The following is a 23,826-nucleotide window of genomic DNA, read 5'->3' as shown; positions in this document are numbered from 1 at the left end:
CATACCAGCTAAGCAACAATTGTAATGTGTTATGATGTAATAGAACCCAACATGTTCTAAAAATCCATCAAGTCAAAAAGTCATTGTTCATTTGGACACTCCAACTATATTACGTCTTATGACACTTTGATAACTTTTACTTTACTTGTATCATGGAAGACTGATGTGCAAAGTAAGTCTGAAAGTTCTGGTTATTTATACCATTAATTATACCATACTCCTACTTGTATCTCTTTTCTTAGGTACCGGAAAAAATGACTCAATTTTATATGTAGCTAAGCTATAGGTGACCAGAAAATATAGGAATACTGTTTTTCTCTTCAAGTAACTACTTGAAAAAGTTCAGAAGGATAAATTAAAGGTTTTTCTTACATTTATTCTTAAAAGTAGTAGTCTTTGAAAGAAAAAATGATAAAACACTCAAAACATTTGATGGTATACACTGTTGAAGATCTCTCCCTTAAAAAAAAAAACAAAACAAAACAAAAACAAAAACATCCCACATTCTGTTGTTACTGAAAGAGGAGAAAAACAAACCACAATAAACAAACCACAATAATTTAATCTCCCTTGCTTGTTAAAAGGGCAAAATGGCTCTGCCCCTGCCCAACATAATTTTGATCCTCCCATTTTCCAAACACCTGAAGGGAAGAAAAAATCAGGAAATTCCATAGCTCCTATATCTTGGCTTGCCACAATTCCATGAGTTTAGTATGACTAAAGAATTTGCACTCCCACAAAATAAGGACAGGTGGTATAATCCTCATCTCAGTAGTCCTGTGTTTATGGGGAGTGGCAGATTAAACCTGACTATGTCAGGAAAGGAGGGATTGGGTGCTACTAGATTACCAGTTCTTTCAATCATCTCTCAAGCATAGTAGAAGAGAGATGAAAAAAACAAATTTATAAACCACATATATGGCATTCTAAATCTCACAACCGCATACTCAACTCTGTCTTGTAATCTGTAATACTTGGAAAATTTACCAGAATGTTGCAGGTATGGTTTTCAATATGGGCTTTTACACATTACAGTATCACCTTGAGATCTGAACTCCTTAGCTGCTCTGTTAGAAGTCTAGTTCCCTCAGTGACTCTCTTCACACTCCAACACCCACATAAAAGTTGCTTCTGCAGCAGCTTTCTCCTTGAAATATCTTGATTTTGTGTTCAGTAAGAGCAATTTGATTATAGATGTCTCCTGTGTTTCCATGTACTGTTCTGTTCTTTCCAGTGGATATGACAGGCCAAGAACAAAAATATTATGTCCTTTCATGTATTTTTAGAACCATTTCAAGAAGTTCACATTCCACAGAGATGGGAGCATATTTTGATTCTGAAAAAAAAAAAAAAAAAAAAAAAAACAAAATAATCTTTGTCCCCAAGAAAAGGTTATATTTTTAATCTTCTCTCTAAAAATATTTTTAATCTTCTCATTACTCTTAAGGATATAATGGAGAACAGTTACGTTTTCTTATGGTGTATACTCAAAAGGAAATAAAAAACCCAAAACCAAAGCATACAAGCAACAAGCACATAGACAAAGAGAAAGAAAAGGTGGATAGAAAGAAGAAGAACAAATGTTAACCTTGTCAAAGCCCAAGACAGAACAAATTAGGAACATTTTTTAAAAGGCTGCTGAACATCTAAGAAACTGCTGAACTGAAGCACCTTCACCAGTTATAACACACTTTGCCTTTCTTTCTAAGAACCTATTAGATTGACCCTTCCCTCTAACTGAGTTCTGAGAACTTTTGTGTTTCTGTAATATTTTTTCAAAAGAACAGTAGCTCTCACTGTCCATAGAGATAGTTTGGAAGGCAAGATGGATTACACAAGACACAAGACAGTAGAAATATTTTGGGAATCCACTAAATACATTTCATTAAGTGGAAAAGTGATGACCTTAGTGAAAGATCAGGAAATATTAAAATTAAAAGGTTAAGAAATAGAAAAAAACCAATAAAATTCCATGAAAAATTTATACAGATTTGTAAAAAATATATTAAGTATTCTGCTTGTATAGACTAAACTGATATAGCTACTAGAATAAGTTCAATTTTTTTTTTTTTCAAATGATTCTACCAGACAGAAGTATTTTTTAAACAAAGGTGTGTTGAAAATTAAAAATTACTTGCACTTGAGACAGTATTAACTGTGATTAAATTATGATTTTATTCTGCAAATTTATATGAAATTAAAAAACATTTAATTTGAAAAAAAATTAGTAGGCTATTAGTTTTAGATGTATTATACATAATAACTAATTCTTTTTCCCGTCTCTCAAACTTCGGGAACACTAAAACAAGTATGTATTCTGGTATTTGTGACATGTATGCACTAAATCTAATCTAAAATTCTGTTTTAATAAGACTAGGACATTATCCATTAATTGTCAAAGGGTATATCAACTTAGTTAATGATCCCACCTTTGAGATATTCTTAGTAATCAAATTCACTGCTTGCTAAATTAGACTCAGTAATTCATATGATGGAAAATCTGTTTTTTTTTTAAGATCAATAGCAGAGTACTACATTTTTATACAGGGAACTTATTTTTTAATCAGCCTGGGTTTTTTAACTTATAAATTACACAAGATAGGCTGTGGAGTTGCTTCCAGAAACTTACACTTTCACAGTAAAATACATGTAAAACAATTAAATAAGTGAACTTCACTGTACATAGTTGAGGCAATAATTCAGAAAGGTTGAGTTCTGAAAAATAAGTCTCTGCTTTTGTACTACTGTCTGTTTTAAAAATGGATTTAAAATAATAACAGTAGATTTTCAGAATTAAATATACCAGGTAGTGTCCATTAAATGCTGTCTGAATTCTAGCTTACCCAACTTTTTTATCAGTTGCTGCTTTACCATTCACAAACAACTTGGTTTTACCTGGCTAACAGAAGCACCAGTCTGAGTCTCAGAAGTTCTTCTATTTTACATAGGTAAGACTCTCAGCTTGTACCTGAGTATTTTGAAACATTATGTTCAAAAGTTGTGATATTTCACCAAAGTCTGTTCCCACAAATGGATCTGTAGGCTATTAATGCTTTGTCTCATGTTTTGGTGCCTAATTACCAGTATTCCTAAACAGGCTGGACGCCTAAATTTACTGTCCTATATAGAAAGTATAGGGGCCAGCACAGTAGCCAACAGCACACATAGACAACATGAATGACCAAGGAAAGACTCTTGAAAAAAAATTTTTGCTATGATGACAGTGGAAAACACATCTGTAACTCTGCCCAGCATGTGTGTTCATAAATTTTCTGGACAGTGTGAGCAATTGTCTTGTTCTTTTTTATTTTAAGATGGGGAAAGTGGTAGGGGTTAGAAAAGGAATCCAAGTACATTCCTCCCTTTCCCAACAACCAAATTTTATTGCCACATGCATTGGCTTCAGTGTTACATTCTGTTATATCAATTTGGGTTTTGCATTTTTTTGGGGGGAGGCATTTTTCTATTCTCCAGAGGTAATTTGACAAAGGGCCCTAGTCCTTATTCTGTAGAAAAACTAGACTTTCTTGGATTTTAATTTAACTTTATAATTATTTCATATTGAAAATAAATCAGCATTGCTTAAAAATCCAGAACTCAGATATAAAATTGTTATATGTGAGAAATAAAAGGAAAAAAAAAAAAAACAAACAAAAAAAGTAAGGGGAGGGAATGAAGAAGAGAAGGAATATAAGAACAATTTGGAGAGCAAATAGAGAGATGAAGCAATGGAAAAAAATGAAGATGAAAGTATGAAGGAGGAGAATGGAAGAGGAAATTAAGTTAGATAAAAAAACTCATTTTGAGGAAATTACAGTGAAAGGATCAGAAATGCCTATTAGTTCCGTTTAGAACTGAAAATATATTAATACTTTCATTTATTTATCTTAAATTTTCAAACCCCTATTTTTATATTTTATCTTAACATTTCTTCACAAGGAGTGAGATAAAGAGATAAGGATTTCCTCTGAGCAACAATATGATTGCGTTATAGGTACGTTATAGTCTTATCTCTGTACTTAGCACATATAAACAGACATTTATCTTGCCAATGATATGCATGATAACTCTTGGTGTGAGTTTATAAAATCACCTTGATCTCAAGCATACCTACCAGGAAAGCTTAGTGATATAACTGAAGTTTTAAAACATTCTCTCCTGTGTGGTATTAAGTAGCAGGAAACTAAACAAGAAAAAGATTATTGTGATGTAGATTTGGTGATAAAACACCTTAATAAATCTTATAAGATTTATGCCTGTGAAGAAGGTATTATGACTCTGTGCTACCTCATTATCTATATTCTATTATGTCAATGATTGGAACATATAGGTTATTCCAGCCAGTCCCTAGTTCATTTGATGCAGTGGTGGCTCTAAAGTGATGGAGGCATTTGCTGTGTGGGCATAGCGTGCTTCCCATCCTGGTGTGTCATGGCATTGTGTTTACTTCCAGCACGTGCATCATCCATGCTTAGACTGGTGGGGTAGGGGGGACTTCAATGGTAAGAGGGTTATTGAAAATCGAGTGGGAATGGACCCTGCTGCCTCCATGGCAAGTTCCATCCTTGTATGAATGTACAACAAAACCAAGTACAGGCTCTGGTATGTGTGACAAGATACTTTAGGCCTAGTTCAGATCTTATTTGGAGAGAGGAATTTAAAAATTTGTCTCAGAGAATATAAAAATCTAAAGAACTATTAAATCTTTTTTTTTTTTTTTTTTCTTTTTTACAAATAACTAAAAGGGATATAAGTTTTTCTTCTCTTAACTCATTATGGAGAATTTCTCTCTAACTGAAAACTATATTCAGTGTATATAAACATTATCAATGAATATAAATGATTGATCTTCTCATAATTCTCCTTCCACAGGAAACTCCAGGAATCAAAGGAAAAAGAACAAGTTTCTTCTGCAGATCAGTATTCTGAAGGTCAAAATACTATTTTTCAAACCATTGTCAGACTCATAATTGGTTAGTAATTTCAGCTATGCATATTATACCTAAAGAATCTAATCTGTGTAGAAAAGACAAATCCGATTAACATAAGATGAAAGGGCATTATTTGTCTTTTTCAACTTTTATATGGTATATCTACTTTGTATTTTATATTTTAGACTAAAAAAACATTGTCCATAAAGAAATTTTCCTTTTATTTTTTCACCTCAAACCCTGTCCTCAGTTTCGTATACATCAGACTGTCATTATAATACCTTTTTCCAGTTTCACACATTTTGTACACAACATTTTCTGCAAAGAAACATTTCACAGCACTTTATCCTTAAATATATACCAGGGACAATTCCAGCTGCGGTAAATGAGCTGCTGCTACAAAATGAATGTACATATTAATGATTTCAGTGCTAACATTGGCATCATTTGCACTCACAGTATAGGAGATCATAATTATTAACATTCTCCTCATTCTCTGACCTCAGATAATCCTCTCTCTTCTCTGAAAAGATTCAGAGAAGGAATTAAAAATACCTCATAAATTCATGAGGTACCAAAGGTGTTTGCCCATTTGAGACTATGATTTCTTCATCTTTTTGTGTTTCCTTATAATCTATCACTATCTGATGGCTCAATAGTTTTATAACTTTTGGAACACAATTGAGTATTTGATATTTTTGCAATAAGTTTGAGAAAATGTTAAGAAATTCTGGATGAATTTGAGTTTTCTATTAATTCTATACATCACAGAAATTTCCAGAAGTTTTCAAATTCTTCTTTGTAACTTTTGAGTGCTTTAAAAAGTGATTAATTTTTTCATGTGCTTAAGAAATTAAAATCTTGAACTGAGAAATATCTTATATACCGATTTCTCGCTGATCATTTTCATTACATTTTTTTCACTGAATGATATATTTGGATATCTTGCAAATACTTTCTCACTCTGCAAGCATACAAGTTGTATTGTTAGTACTTGCTTTCCTACAACAGACAATGAAAACAATACTTTTCAGCCATCTGCCTCCTCTAGTTCATATAAACTATTTACCAATTTAAAGCATTAGTATATAGAATGTATCTATTCATAGATGTTCTACGAGTATGAGAACAGTTCATGCTCTAATACAGGTTGCGAATGTCTTCAATTTTTGCATAACATTTCCTGCATTTTCAGGCAGCTGAGCCTATACAATAAGCCTATACAATAAGCCTATAAAATAAAAACAATGCCAAGATTTCTTTAAAAAGATTATAAAGTTTTTTAAATTTCTTTTAAATAAATACAGCTTAACATTTTTAAACTTTTTTTTGCATGGACCCACTGATTAGAATAACCCACTTACTTTTTAGAATTATTCATGAAATGAACATCTTTTATGTTGTATAAATCAGACAAGAATCATAGTCATCAATGCTTTAAAATATACACGATTAAGTATAATATAATGAAACATATATATATACATATTTTTTGTAGGTTTTTCTGTACAGCTGGCATGCCAATATGTGATGAAAAGTGCTGTCACAGACAAGAATTCAGATACTCTAGAGAGTATCTGAGTTGTCTTTTCAGTCTTTCCAGATGGGTGATCTAACTGTTGCTCACTACTATGACTCAGTGTTTCCAGAAGAGTTCACATCAGGTTACATTGGTACGGCTTTGAATTTTGCCTCCAATTGTCCCATGTTGCATGTTCCTGTGAAGTGGCATAAGGTTCATTCTCACTCTTAGAGCACTGTATGTCAGTGTCATCTTCACACTCATTAAAGTCATGATGTGACATCCCATGCACATCGACAGAAAAATGCTACAGTTTTTAGCTGTGATAGCACTGAAAAGTCATTTTGCAAAACTTTCTTAATGTTTGTACTATGTGCCCATTGTTCACAAAAAATTATGGAGACATTGATTTGTGGTAATATAGTGACCACTCTAAGAAGAATAGACAGAAATTCTCTTCAATATGTTAGATAAAGCACGCTAATTGGATGTGTTAATATTTGAATTTTTCCAAAGACCTACAGTTAAGTTCTGTACAATTTTAGAACACTTTGTTGGAAATAAAACTGATTTTCATAAGTTTTTCATCACAGCTTGTCACTGAAGAACATACAATAAGACCATAATCCTTTTTTGGCAGTATTGGCTTATTGGTGTGGCATAATACATGTGTTCATACAGTTCTTTCCTCCTATCATAGCTGTTTCAACAGATACTAAAACCCATATTAGATAATATCACAGTTAGAATAGGAGTGGACACTACCTTATTATTAATCTATTACTACATAACAAGCATAATTTCATTTTTCCCCTTGAAATACTAATTTTGAGGCAGAAGTCCATCATTGTGGTACAGAGTTACAGTGTTAAAAGACACCTTCAGAATGCATTTAATCCTTTCCTACTACAATTAACTATAATTACTGTCATAGCATAATTCCGATAGTACATCAGTGATAATTCTTATAACTACTAGATATTGGTGGCAAGCAATTACCAGAGCATTGCATCTGCCCATATAAGTGTCTGCATGTAATGTGCTTTCCAGTACATCATTGTTTTCATAGAACTATTAATGAAATATTTATTTCTGACAATGCTGTTCTAATAAATATTAGCTGTATTACAAGGAAACAATAGGTTGAGGGCTGTCAAGGAAAAAAAAGGAATTTCCCATGGTTCTCCCAAAATCCAAGAATAAAACTGTGGCAAGGGCTTTGAAATTACAAGACAATGGATGAAGCCTGAGGCCCCAGGCCCTCTCACCAATGGTCAGTTACTGGTCATTAAAGAAAATCTACCTTGGGAGTTGGGTATAATTTGCTTTAAGGATAACAAAGAGAACAAGAAATACATATCCAACATGAGTAAACCACACCATACATAGTCTATTTGTATTTAAAATGGAATTGTGAACCCATGAAGAAGGAGGTTAAGGTGTAACGTACATTACAAAATATAAAATAAATGCCCTTAAATAGACTCTAGAGTGAGGAGTAAGAAACAGTCAACATCAATATTAAACTCCTTTGGCAAATAACTTGGGATGTTAATGACTTGCTCTAGCCCCCTATCTTTCTTCATTGATCTTTGAACCCACAAGAATACAGGAAAGGTGAGCATAACACAAAAGAAAAGAGGAAACTGTACATCAATTTTAACTGTATCGTTATTGGGAATGAGCTGTAATAATTGCATAATTTGAACTATAACTTTATAACAGGACTAATAATAATTCTTTGATTGGATTTTTAAGACTTTAATTACACTAGCCATAAATCCTTGGTTTGCAGACAAGGTGTGCTTCTTCAGCCTACATAAAGTGCATGGTGTTTTTTTTCTTGATAAGCTACCCTAGATGACTGGCTGATAAACCTGCATTTAGTGCTGTGTCATTCCTAATATTTCTGTCATTCCATTCTTGTAGACATATGGGGGAAAAGAAGCCACAAGTCTCTACATTATCCACTGGTTCATTTCCCTAACATTTTTTACTTGTTTGGTTTTCCCCTCCCCCAACCTATTGTCCTTTTCAGTGTTGTTACAGAGAAAAGGTTACACTCTTCTTCTTTGAAGCAGTAAAATACTCATTTCCTCTTAATCTTGAAAACTATTGTGGTATGCCCTAAAAAAGTATTTAATCTACTTTGCTTCAATGGCAACCTAATATTCCTTCTCAAGTCCACAGTGGAAGGGAAAACATTAATTTTACTCTTTCTTGAAACTATGTTTCTTGTATTTGAAAACTATCAACTGTTCCATTAGTTTTTAGTTTGTTACAGTATTTAAAGTGACTATAGACCACCTTTCTTCAAAAATCAAAATTTCTAGAACTGTGATCATGAGCATTACTCTCCCCTAGACTTTTAAAAAATTGGTTTACATCTTAGAAAGGTACAAACTGTAACAGATTTTCCATAATGTGACACAGTATCTCAATGGAAGTTTTATCACTGCTGAAGATGATCTTTAGGTTGCACTCTTACACATCCCACAAGGACATTTGTATTGTCTGCAGCAGCATATCATTGCTGATTCAAGTATTTTCTGATACATAGCACCCATCACAAGCTTTTTCTTCAGTTTATCTTGTTCTTCTTGCATATAGATTGTTCTTGTACATTGTAGTTAGATTTGTAACTCAATCTTTAATTTATTTGTTGTTGTTTCTGGCTGGGGATTATTTGAAACTTCTTATACAAGTATTTAATAAATAGTAATGAATCCAAAACCAGTTCCTGTGTTGTCTTCTTATATTTTCCCATTAACAGTGAATATGATCTCCAAACTAGTTTTCTACTAATTTTAAAACAATTCCATATAAAAGTGCATATAGTTTCATGAATCATCTTGCCTACAAAACTGCAGTATGAGGCATGTAAATAAACAAAAAATGTGTCTTAGATCTAAACTGACACAAAGGCAAATTATCATGTTCACTTATCTCAGCTGTAATAACAGCATTACTGTAGATCATAATACCCAAGGTTTAGAATAAACTCAAAAATCACAATCTGACAAAATCCAGGAGCTTTCCAGAGAGAACATGAAGAGGTACATTAGCAAATCTAATCAAGTCATCAGTATGCATTGACTTAGCAAGAAGTCTTTTAAAATCATTAATCAGTGGTTTATAATTCATATCTTAGTTGACATCGACACCCACATTGCACTGAAGGAATGCCTAAGTAAAAATCTCTACATATAGAAAGATGGCAAGTATTTTCCCACACCAGCTGCTTAAATGTAATACTGCAATTTGGTAAAGAGTATTCAAAATATAATGTTAGGGGTGTTTTCTTATGCCAACATCTGTACCGACCAAGAAAACAAAATCTCTAACTATTTCCTTGGGTCAGATGTTTGAACTGAATCTTATTACTTCATCTGTACTACTGCTAGAGGTAATAATGACTGTGATGTGAGATAATTTGGGGCTCTGGGCATGATATTGATAAGACTACTTTAAGGTCTTCTCACATACAAGAGGTGGAATTGCTACAAAAGCTGCATTTCAGAGGACAAAAAGTTATTTCAGATCTGGAGAAATGTGAGACATGCAAAACAAGACTTGGTATGAGAGTAAAAGACATAAATCAATTGTCTAAACACAGGCATGTCTGTGATGCTCCAAAGTAGCTAAGATAGCACCTGTGGCTGCCAGATGTAACACCAGATCTATAGGAGACCTGGAGGAGATCTGCAGCTGTGCAGAGGCTAACCTAAGATTTACCTGAATGTTACAAGTGAAGTTAAGAGTCTATGCATAGGCAAAAAGATCCAGTACCTTGATCTTTCTTGACTATAATTGGAATTTAAACACAGAAAACATGTAGACATCTATATGTGTGTTTTACTATGATCTGAATCCCTCCCATATTGGACCTGGGAGCTATATTTACACATAAATAACAAGTTTGAGAGGAAGCCCAGCTGGTCTGAACTTTTGTGGATTTTTACCCTGTTTTGCCTCAGGAAAAGGATATATCTGCTCTGCCTGGGATCATCCAACATACTTCACCTAATCTGCTTTTTGTAATTAAAGAGATTTTCTCCTCCAGTAAGCCTTTATATCTATTTTTCCTTTCTTCTGACTTCATTTATGTGTTCCAGTAATTGAAAAACTGTTTTGCCCTGTACTTGGATATGATAGACCTCATGATCCTTGTGAAGTACAAGGTTAATTTAGAACATCATGTATTCCTTTCTGGTCTTACTTTCTCTGAAATTTTCCATGTTCTCAGTAGTTTCAACCCCAAATTAAACTGAGTACACTTGCTATTTCAGTAAACTTGTGGTTCAGTCACTGTCCATATGTCCTGGTTCAAGCTGGAATAGAGTTCATGTTCATTTTTGGTAGCTGGAGGAGTGCTGATGGTACACTGAGATTTCAGGGACTCTCCAGCTCCCCATGTCCTGCCTGTGTGCAGGCACACAAGAATCAGGGAGGGAAATACAGCTGGAACACCAGGCTCAGATTGGCCTATATTTCATGTCATGTGATGTTATGGTCACCATATGAAGGAGGGGTGGGGGGGAAGGGGCTCACTCTCACTTCTGGGATTGCAATTGTGGCATCGTTGTGTTTCAGGATTGCTAGCAGGAATGGTCTGGGTCTCAGACAGCGGGTGGTGATCAATTGCATTGTACATTACCCATTTATACTGCCTGATGTCTCTGCTCAAGAAGGACCACCTAGAGTAGGAAAATCTTCAGAGAGCTTTTCAATATCTCCAAGAAATGAGATCTTCAAAATGGGCAGATGGGCAAGTTGTGCCAGTGCTTGGTCACCGTCATAGGAAAAAAGAGTTTCCTGATGTTCAGACATAACCTCCAGTTTTTCAGTTTGTGCCCATCACCTCTGCTTCTGTCACAGGGCATCACTGAAAAGAACCTGACTCCATCTTTCTGCAGACCCTCCCTTCATGTATTTGAGCTGACTGATGAGATCCCCTGAACCTTCTCTTCTCCAGGCTGAGCCATCCCAGCTCTCACAGGCTTTCCTCATAGAGGAGATACTCCAGTGCCTTCATTATCTTTGTAGATTTTTTTTGGACTGTCTCTAGTACGTCCATGTCTCTCGTACTGAGGAGCCTGGAGCTGGATCCAACACTCCAAATCTGTATTAATATGCATTCTCTCAAAATATCTGATACTGTCAACAACTGCCTTGTCACCTTAATTTTAAAAACAGATCTTTACTGATCTGAAAAACAGAACTCAAAGTAAATGAAAATGCACCCTTCTAAGAGTAGTCTAAGATGTCAAAGTGTATGATTTGCAAAAAAGCTGCAAGAGGTTATATGCTAGAGATATCAGATCAGCAGAACAAGCCTTCAGAGGATTTCTTGGGAAAACTTAAATACACAATGAACTTTGACTAATACACTTGGGATAAGAATCAAGTCTGAAAACTTCAAATACTTATTAAATTTAATTTGAAGATGTGGTTGTCTTATTAGAGAACTAGTTAAGGAAGATGTTTGATATTCCAGAATAAAAGCTGTGCTTTGTGCTATTACTGCAGAGCTGCATGTTGCCTCACTGTGGGAGTGGTAGGTACGCTGTTCTATCCAGGCTCCTTGCCTTTGGGATGTGAACACGTCTGAAAACACCTTAGCTGATGAGAGGAGTATTTGATCTGCAGACTTTTCTCATCTTCTGTCCCCCCCCCAACATTAAAGTGGTATGAGAATAAAAAAAAAGATATCTACTCTCCTATTTGCTTGTGGTTACTGAAACCAAGGTAAAATACATGACCTTCCACTTGGAACAAAGATTGTGATCAACTTTGAAGTGATGTTTAAAGATCTGATCTATATTTTCCTTTCAAAAAACTAGATGGTGGAAGGAACATGGATTTTATTTTCCTTAACTAACATTTCACAGTAATATAATTAAGCTAGTTTAGGTGTAATTTCTGATTAGTATATGCATTTTATTAACCCACAAGAGATAAGAGAAGAATCAGAAGTCTGCTTAGTTAGTTTCTCTATTATGGAGGAAGAAGTGACATCTTATTAGTGAGAGAGGAATGTGTGGGTTATCTAGATCATCAGGAAGGATCAATGGTTTAAAACCCTGGGATGATAAGTTGGTATTTCCTTTCTTAGAAAAATATTTTTTTTTTTTTCCTGGACTCCAGATTAAATTTATGAGTACTTTCTACTTCCATTCCAGAACTATTGTTCAACAAGACATTTCAAAAGGCAAAATCCCCATCTCAATGATAGCAATAGGCAAAAAAGACATACAGATTAAAAATCTACAAGGTGAGATCCATTCCACGTATTTTAGACAGTGCTTGACTTGATTTTCACATCTTTAGCACTGGAAAGAAACTAATTTCTCCCAAAGTAAACACCAAAGTTTCACTAACATCAACAGAAAACTTCCAGGCAAGGACAGTCTGGTTAACTGAGCTGCCTTTTTTCTTTAATAAACACTCAGTTTCATATTCAAGATATAATAATATTATTTAGAGGGTCTTACCTTGCTTCTAAGGCCACTGTGTAATACAGTGTCAAAACATTGCCAATGTTAAGATGTAATAGATATGGCATATGAAAGGCATCTCTGTGGAGTACTTCTTCCATAAGCTTAAGGTTTATGACTCTCTTGTATAACACAGTGGTTTAATGTAATCCATTTCTGAGAATTCCATGTTGCCTTACGCTCTTCTCAATGTTGTTATTCAAAGACTTAGTAATAATTCCATTTACTCCTCTTGTCACATAACTTCTAATAACAAAAGCTGTCTGGTTTATAGTTGCTTGCAACCATTTTCCTTTATTTTTCTAGAGATAAATATTATGTCTGTCTTTTCCCAATCTTAGGTACTTAATTCATCAGCTACTTAAATTAGACAGCTTAGACAAAGCAAACTTAAATATTTGTTCAGTATACGTTTGTGGTTTTTTTTCATGATCAGATCACTAGATTTGTCTTCTTACTGATTGTTCTTGGATTTTTTGTTAACATATGTAACACATAGCTACTATTTTCATTAATGGACCCATTAACTCTTTAAAGATCTTGTTATAGTACAACAGTGTTAATACTGTCCTTAATTTCTTTTAGACATACTTTCAGGTTAGTAGCATTTATCTGTTTCTGGGATAGTTACATTCTTGTTTTATCACTGATTATTCTAAAACCTCTGCTCTACATTCAGCAGTATTTTTTTTTCTTTCTGTTTTTAGTAAGAACATTTCATTCTTGTTTATATTTCTTTGTCTGAACTTGATAACATAATTACTGTTGAGCTTTTCCTAGTTTAATATCTGTGATCAATAAGGCAAAAAGAAAATTACATTAATACTTAATCCTCTTTAAAATGCTCCCTTTTCTGTAAAGCACACTGGTTCTCTCAGTAGAGTTAATTGCCTGCATGTCTGAACCTCACAGTACTTATTTCCTCATTTTCAGAGATTTGAGGAGTGGTGTATTGTTTTCCCTTCCTGATAGTGAACATGATATTTTTGTATTTGACATTTTTAAAAATAGGAATGTAATTTTAATTAAGAAAAATATTATTGCAGTACAGTCAATATAATTTTTATTGTTTGATTTTTGCCTAACAACCTTTTAACAGAGAAGGAAGCTAGATTTTATGCACAAAAATATCACTTTGTTCTCAATGTTCCTTTCCTCCTTGTTTTTCTGTAACTGCCAATATGCTCACTCTGGAGAGTATTATTTCCATGAGGCTTAAAGATCTCTTCCATTTAATACTATAGTTAAGAAATATGAATCAGGAAATCAAGTCCAAGCAGTTGCTACAGAGAAAAAATAAGAATTAAAAAAAAAAAAAAAAAAAAAAAAAAAATCCAAGAAATTGAGACGTTGATCAAAATTGTTAGAAATTAAGAACAAACAAGTATTTATTTCACTGTTTGTCTATATATTCTCATCATCATGGATTAATGGGAAAGTAGAAATTGATCTCATTTTCTGGCTCACTAAATGATGTTTAATGCTAAAACAAAGAGTTTACTATCCTACAGTAAAACATGAATGGTAGATATATGGAGGAACAAGTGCCAAGTATGTTAGAAAGTCTCAGGTGACAGTGAAAAATTCATTAGTTGTAGAGTCCTGTACCCTTTCTCTCCCATTTGTCCACAGCTGACACTGGGACTGGAAATACAAAAAGTAGTTAACATTGTAAGAGAAGGGGAAAAGTATATTTGATACAAATAAAAGTCTTAGTAAGATAAATGTAAATAATTCTACATTTGAGTATAGTAGTCATACAGATTTATGACAGTAAAAAAAAAAAAAATTCATCAAGTGGCACCCAAAGTAAAAGAAAATCTATGTAAACTTATCCAAGAAAGTAGAAAGAAAGCTGATGAAGTGCCATTTAGACGTATGTTGAAAGAAAAATTTCCAAGATCAAAAAATTTCCATTATCCTTTGAGGATTATATGCAAAATATTTGATCTACTTGTCATGCATAATATTGACATCCTATCTTTTGACTCACAGCATAGGGTATGTCTAGTTACTTTCAACATCATGTTATTTAGAATCTTTGCATGAGTTTTAGTTCATTTTAAAAGAAACGATGTAAAATCTATTCATGATAAAACAGCCTAAAATAACTCTGTATGAAAGTCTGTATTAAAAAACATCCATCCAACTCTGTCAGTATTATCACATGATCCCCCCAAAAGAAATAAAATTAACCTGAAGATTAAAATGAGCCCCTCCCACAAAAGATACCTCTGCATCATTCTTAGCCTTTGCAGAAGAATCTACTACCAGCACAAGCACACCTTATGGCATATAACTGTTAAAATACATAGTGAGACATTTGTTAAACAATATTAATGAACTGTACGTGACCTTTGCCAACAATCTTTAAAAGCAGCAAACTTATATTTGCATGACTGACAAACACTCAGTAAATATTACTGTGGATGACATTGGATATCAGCATGTACAAATATAACATACCAAGGGGGACGATTTCCTAAGTGAATAGACTCTTTGTTTCACTGTGTTAAACAGTGGCTGTCAACTCTTAACATCCTTCTTTAGTAGAATTTGCTTGTTTCATAACAGGAAAATACTCTGTGTATATCTAACTGATACAAACACCACTTTATTAATTTCTGTTGTTAACACCTTAGTAGTCAGAGACACAGTGTCAACCAAAGATAGGACAAAATAAAGGGTAAAAATTTGTTGTTCCCATCCATTTCTTTTAGTTGAGAACAAAAGAGGTAACTAACATAAGAATTAGACAACAGGTATGTGAATCAAGTCAATAAGACAATTCAAAGACAACATTGTTTTAGTGAATTGTTACTGAAAATGTAAAAATATTATAAAGTTAAAATAAATGAGAATCAGTTGTTATCACACATTTCTGGCAAGAGTATGAATTTTCAAATCCTATGTTTACAAACTTTTCTAGTACCTGCATGGTGGAACTAAAAGCCAGAGTCCAAGGAACAGCTTGCCAGTGAATTTTAACTCAGCTAGAGAAATGTAGAACATCAGTGGATGTTACTGATCCACAAAGGTAAAAAATATCATTCTGTCTCAGATGAGCCAAAGTATATCCAAGATGCATTTAGTGATAAATGAAAAAAAACACATATGAATCTGTACTGCACCTTGATTTCTAGAAGGATAAGAAAGACTCCACTACCTATATCTTCCCTCTTTTCCAGAATCAGGGTTTCAAGCCTGTGCACTGAGTCTTGACTGAAATTCCTCTAGGTCCTTTTTATTTTGACACATACTAAAAGGCTCATATCTACTTTTTGTCATTTCTGAAATTGAATTTGTTTGCAGTTGCATCTAAAATGCTTTATTCTGAAAGATAATATTAAATCAAAAATTTTTCTGTATGAATTCTTCCACTAGTCTTTCAAAAAAAAATGCAACTATTAGATCTTCTATATGCACATTGTATGCATGTGTTAATGTACAGATGAGAATGTTGTTTATATGCCATGATTTGAAGAAAAGTCAAGAAAAAGTAAGAGTAATGTAATAGGTGTATGAAGATGCATTGTAGCCAAGAATATAAAAAAAAAAATATCCTTTTATGAGCTCATCAGAAAGGCCAAGAGGTAAGATATGTTTCTTTCCAAAATTCATCTGTGAATTGGTTTTGAAAATGAATCTATTAAACAGTTTATTAAGAAAGTTGCTAGTGACAGCCTTCTTATTAAAGTCAAGGAGCTTGTATGAAGTGAAATGAAGTTCAACATTCTTGGCTGGAAACAAGTAGCTGCACACTTTTTAAACAGATGAAAGCTTTCATTACTTCATATATACTTCAATACTATTGCACAGGTATCAACTTCATATGAGTTATAATCAGTCAGTAACACTGAGTGGAACAATTCAAACCAACAGAGAATAAAGTAGAAACCATGCTAATAATATTAAGTTTAGGTAGACCATAGTATTCCCTGTAAAAAGAGAGTCTATCTGAAATATATAAACATATGTTATTCTTATGTTATAATAAAGGTAAGAATATGCACTATTCCATACATATATATTCAATTAATACATATGCAAATATATAGACTATATACAAAGTTCTGTATAACATAAAAGAATTTTCTGATAATGTATAAAATATAAATACCAGCACTACAACAACTGAAACCTTGTTTTTTCAGTGAGGGGAGAAATTATCTATATTCTTAGTCTACTACTTACCTAATTCTGTGAGCTCTTATAAAATAATATATAGGAAAAATGAAAGTTACATCATGTCTAAAATAGTGGATCTCACTATATGGTCATGTCCTCTATTAGCAGATATAAGTATAATTGGGATTCACTTAATATTCTATTGGAATTCGCTTAATATTCTAACAATCTCATGCTGTGTATTTGGGGTCGCCACTAAAGATACTGAAATAAACTTTCTCTTTTTTAAGAATATGATTTCTTCAGGAGGCTATAAACAGTGGTTTTTTGGTTCCATTTTTTGTTGTTGCTCTGGGAGGTGTGTGTGCACAGAACTTTCATCCTTAAATATTTATGATTATGCTGTTGTTATTGAGGACAAAATTCACAATGTTGACTGGAATGACAATTCTACATATATTTTATGTAAGACAATGTATTCAGTATTAGATAAAGCAGCAAGCAAGACAGTCACATATTGACAAATCAAAAGATTGCTTTAAAGGGACAAATGGATAAATGAAAGTCCCTAATAGTTTTTCTTTTCTTTTAACCTGATTTTTTTATTCAACAAACAAATGAAGGGAAAACACAAATTACATGTGGCAGAGGAAAAAGGTCATGAAAGAGTATCCCATAGGAGGAAACCCATGCCAAAGCAGGGGAACAGCATGAGGAGGAAAGAGCAACAGGGGCGAAGTGTTCTGAACTAACAAAAACCATGAATCCCCATCCCTCTGAGCCGCTTGATAGGGGGAGGAGGTAGAAAACTCATGAGTAAAAGACTGAAATTGAGCTTGGGGAGAAGTGGGGAGTAGGGGGAAGGTACTTCTAGTTTTGTCTTTGTTTCTTGCTTTCCTACTCTGTTATGAACTGGAAATAGATTAAATCAATCTTCCCCAAGTTCAGTCTGTTTTGCTCCTGACGGTAACTGATGAGTGATCTCCCAGTTTTATCTCAACCCATGAGATCTTCCATCTTATTTTCCCCCTCCATCTTGTTGAGGAAGGAGAGTGAGAGAGTGACTGGGTGGGGGTCTTGCTCCCTCCAGCAGTCAACTCAGACCTGCTGGTATCTTTGGTACCCAGCTCAGGCTTATGGACTCCCTGGCACTTGGCTCCCAAAGCTCTTATCCTATTCACTGGTGAGACTGACTTGCTTGCACTGATTGCCCACACTGACCTACGCAACCACACAGTACACAAACTGTATTGACTATATGAGTAGAAATTTAAAACTACTGAATTTCCAGTAGATTTATCCAAGAACTTCAGTTATCTAAGGGAATTCATGCATCAAATGCAGTTCAATGAGATATTTTTCAGTTGACATAAATAATATTCTTAGTAGTATGTATTTAGTGTATTTTCAATCAATATTTGTCCTTTTTATTTCTATCAGCTAGTTTACCATGACTCCCTTTAGGCAGAATTATAAAACTCTTCTCTCTCTAAATAAAAAAAAAAAAAACCACAAACGCACTGATAAATTTGGAGAGGTGTATAAAATGTTACACCCTAACTCCCTGATGGTTAGTGAAAGAATAAAAATGTGATTTTTTTTTCTTCTGTATTATCTCTAATATATCCATATGTTATAGGAAGTTATATTAGTTTAATATGCTAATTGCAGTTATATTATTTTAATAAATGTGTTTTCATCAGCAAAGTAACATTGAACTAGAAATAGCTTGTTATAAAATGCATAAATATGGTTGTTAAAATGTGAACTTCCTAAGAAAAAGCATCACAACGTTTATTTTCCCTAAAGCATTTCACTGTTTTAGAACTTATCCCTTTAAATAACTTAAACATTTCTGACCTGGATTTATAAGAAGTCAGATAATGGTGATTACAAGTCACAGTTACATAACTGTCTATCCAGAAATCTTTAAGTATTCAACAACATTACAAACCAATTTACCAGTTTTTAAGAAATCACTAATATCTGCCTCTTAGAAAGTGTGTCATGAGTTTTTACATATTTTCCACAAATACCATATCAAATGAAATCAGTTTAAAAGTGAAAAGATTAAAGTTCTTGATAGCCATATTCTGAATTATCCACAGGGATTCTTGAAGTTAACCCTTAAAAAGGAAAAAGCTTCACGTTACTCAGACTGCAGTAACAAGGAAATACTTGAATTAGAATTGAAAACTGATATATGTGATATATGGTACAAATATTTACAAATCAATATCCATCATTCATATAGTTATCTGAAGCTCAGTTTCTTTGAGAATCTCAGGTTGGTTTGTGCACATAAAACCTTAATCTGAACTGAATGGTTTGCATTGGAATGAAATAAACTTGACAAATGACTCAATGACTATAATTTATTCAATAATCTTATGATGATATGCAGACTTGAAGCAAATCCAAAATATCGATCTCACAGTTGAAAATACAAAGTAATAAATATGTTGGGTTTGTGTGTGGCAGGGTGTTGGTAGCAGGGAAGGAGCTACAGCAGTAGCCCCTGTGAGAACCATTTTGAAGCTCCCCTTGCTCCAAGTTAGACCTGACTTAGACCAAGGATGAGCCAACTAGCAACGGTGGCTGTGCATCTGTGATAACATATTTAAGAAGGGAAACCTGTGAGGATGTGTGGGAGTTGTGACAGAAATACCTATGTAAACAATGAAGTCAGCTGAAGAAAAGAGGAGGAACGGAGGGAGGTGCTCAGGAGTGGAGAATCCCCTGAAGTCAGTGGTGAGAGGGCAGACTGTCCCCTGTGAAGGTCCACGGTGGAGCAGATGCCCACCTGCAGCCTGTGGAGGACCTCATGCCAGAGCAGGAGGCTGCAGCTGAGGAAAGTCAGGACTCTGAGGGAAGCCTGTGCTGGAGCAATCTGTTGCTGGGAGGACTGCAGCCCACAGCAGGGGCCCATGCCGGAGCAGTTTGTGAAGAACACAGTTTGTAGCAAGGACGCAGGTTGGAGAAGTTTGTGGGGGACTGGGTCCCATGGGAGGGATGTCACACTGGAGCAGGGGGACAGTGCAAGAAGTCTTCCCTCTGAGAAGGAAGGAGTGGTAGAAACAACAGGTGATGAATTGACCACAACCCCCATCCCCTGCCCCCCCGCACCACTGGCAGGGAGGAGACAGAGAAATCAGGAGCAAAGCTGAGCCCAGGAAGAAGGGAGGAGTGGCAGGAAGGTGTTTTTTAAGATGTGGCTGTGTTTCTCACTGTCCTACTTGGTTTTATTGGTAGATTAGTGGTGGTGGCGGTGGTTTTTAAATTAAATTGATGGGTTTTTTTCTTCCCCAATCAAGTCCATCTTTTGCCCCTGACCGTAACAGATGAGCCATCCCTTGCTGTCCTTATCTCGATTCCCGAGACTTCTGTTTTATTTTCTCTTTCCCATCCCTGAGGGGCAAAGAGTGAGCAAGGGGCTGTGAGGTGCTCAGTTGCTCTCTGGGCTTAAACCACAACAATAAAACAAAATGAACAGGTTCCTTTTTTCATTAACATGAGGAAGTACACAAAGAATGTGCAAAAAAAGGTGGACATTGTTTGACCACATCTTAAAATCTTACTTGAGCCTAGGTTCATGAGGTCTTCTCCAGATTATCTAATCAGTGGTGATTTCATCTACAGAGTCATAAGAATAAATTAATGAAAAAAATAATGTGTTCCCTTATTGCAGTCTAAGTCAAATATTTGTAACCATTTGAATGCTCTTAAAGAGTTCTTCCTTTGGGACTAACATTTATAATAATCAGGTTCAGGTTAATGATGAAACTGATGATCTCAGAAGCATCGACATCTAAGAACAAATCAGGAAACAAAGTAACCTGCCAGAATAAATTCACATTTACCTTTAAGAAATTTGTACATGCCTTTAAACATCTGTGATCAGTCTATGCATAGCTGTGTTTGCATCTTGGCTAGTACTGGAATGTCTAAAACTACCAAAAAAGGCAGCAGTTTGACTGTACATGGGCTCTCAAACTTGTTCATCAAGCTTCTAAAAGGCCCTTCCCAAAGTTTATCCTGTCAGATGCCAGAGATGTCTTTTTAATGCCCTCTTCCTTGCATCTCTTACACTTTTATTTTTTTTTTTTAATTATTTTTATTTTACAATACAGGCAGATGTATGAATGAAAGTCAAGATAAATAATTTATCCCTATCACATTAGTTTTAGTCTCCATAATATTGTTCACATTGATGGTGACTTTTGCTGTCTTCATATGCCTTTTAAAAGCTATTACCCTGATTCTGTATTGCATGGCATTTTGAGTAGCCATTTATACCTGTGCAATGTGAATGCAAACCAAATGTAATTTTATTAGGCTCTGATTAAAGCATTATTTTGTTCAAGAGTAACTCCCTAGAGAAGGGGCAGGACTGAGAATTATGACAATCATCTTTATGAGAAGTATAGAAGAGGTGCATGAACTTGTAATGTGAATATCATAATGTCCTGTATTTTATACATTTCTCTCAAAGTCTCAGTTTCAAATGGTTTTATCCATCTGAGTTCCATTAAAGTCAGTCAGAGTGATGTGGCTTAAATACCACATGGCACTATACAATGCAAGAGAAATAATTATGGACAATTTAATTGCGTAAGACTAAACTCATATTTCTTCCAGTAGATGTCCCAGTTGTGTTATCTCTGTAGATTTCTGTGTATTCTGATTTCTCCCTGATATGAAACAAATTAAAAATAGCAACTTTTAGATATACTTTTATTGCAAGTGTGGAAAATTTTTTTTATGTTGGAAGGCTCGTAGTTACAGAAGAAGTATAATAAAACTACAATAAACAGGTACACTAGAATGTCTGGTTTTCTAATTAAGTGATAATAGTGCTATTGTGCTATTTTATGAGGTTATACTGCTGTTCCCAAACCACGAGGCTGAAGGATGAACACTTTATTCCAAGACTGGAACTACATTATTGCTTCATAAAACAGTGCAGCAACACATTATGGGTATAACGCGACTAGGATTAGTGCTACTGTAGCTTTTTGTACTTTTTATCTGTTTAGACAGTCTAGTGAAAATCTGATTAGAGTTATATGTCATGTATGAATACGTAGGGTGAGATGATAATGAGTTTGGAAATGGATAAGTAGGTAAAACCACAAAAGAGTTAATGAAACTGAGTTCTGCCAATTACTACTTTGCAAATGTATTCACATTGCTTTGAAAGGAAAGTAAAAAACATGTGAGTAATAATGCTGTTTTTATGTTTGCATACAACTGTGGGACTATTGACTTACACTATGCCTTTAGTCACTCAGTGAAGTAAAATGCATAATGCAGAAAATGCTGCCTTAGGGCTTATTTGCAAGCATCTATATTTTGCATTACTCATGTGAATAGTCATAATGAAGTCAATGCAGCTAGTCAGATATGTAAATTTATCCACATATATTAGAAGATTCAGGATCAGAGTCATAATGCCTTGTTGATCTTATTTTCAACATTTTGATATTAGAAAATAAGAACAAACCCTTCTTATTAACAATGTAAAGCAAAAAGAATATATGTGGAAGGCATTCACTGGCTGCAGATTATCCACTGAAGTGGGGGAAAGTTACCTAGCTAATGGTCAATGTACAAAGCACATTATATATGTAGTACGATGCAATACATATTGCTTGTCAGCTGTAGCCAGGCTACACCTGATTCTTAATCCAAGCCTTTTCTATTCCCTTATTTTGAATATGACAAAATTCTGTTGTTCCTCTCTATGCTAGGAAGCTTCTTTGTTATATTCCCTCTGTGTACCTTCATTGTTACTCTTTTGATCAGATTTCTTCAGTTGTCCAGTGGAATGTCTTTGGCAATTAAGTGTCCCAGAAATTTCCAGTTTCTTCTTTAGCTACTTTTCAAAAAGTGGTGAGTAACTAACTGGTTAAAGAGGAATGGTAAAATTCTAGTCCCAGCTACAGTGAAACATAAATAATAACTCAATAGAGGACAAAAATGAGTAGTATAATCCAGTAGAGGAAGCTGAAAATGAAACTAGTGCAGTTATGACTCTGCTAAAATCAATCAACAAATCAAATCACTTTATGTTTTCAAATGTCTCATTCCTAGGATCTCAACTATCCCTGAAGTATGACTCTCATTCTTTCAGAAGACTGTACATGATGATGAATGAAATAAATATGGTGGATTTTTTAAAACTGATTTAAATGTTTGCATACAAAATAGAGACTCTATTAAAAAATTAACAACTTTAATTAGTTTTCTTCACTACTTCAGATGCTAAAAATATAAGTAATAATCTTCCTATGGTTTAACTCAAGAGCACATTGGCTGCCTGTTGCAGTGTTGCATTCCTCTTTTTAACCAAACTTCCAACATCAATCTTAATGTTAAAACAATTTATTTGCTTTTCTTTCAAATTTCAAATTGTTTCCTCCAAAACACAGATACATCTAAGTAGTACTAAGGGAAGAATGAGAAAGACAAAGGAAAACGTATTAGAAGATATACATTTCAAAAAGGCTAGAAATTCTGTAAATTAAAATAATCTCTAGCTATTTAATTTATCAATATTATATTGTACAATTTAAAATTAAAAAATAAAGAGTTCTTGAAAGATGAGGATAAAAGGCACCTTTATAATCATGACATGAAGTTCAGAGCAGGACCTTTTTACCACCAATGCAGAGAAATGGAAGCTTGGCTACTGTGCTCATCTGCTGGTGAAAGCACCTTGTTCAACATATGTTACTCAATTATATGT

Source organism: Tyto alba, unplaced genomic scaffold, assembly GCF_018691265.1.
Source record: "Tyto alba isolate M040663 unplaced genomic scaffold, T.alba_DEE_v4.0 Super-Scaffold_40, whole genome shotgun sequence".
NCBI lineage: Eukaryota > Metazoa > Chordata > Aves > Strigiformes > Tytonidae > Tyto > Tyto alba.
Note: the sequence above shows the minus strand (reverse complement) of the source record.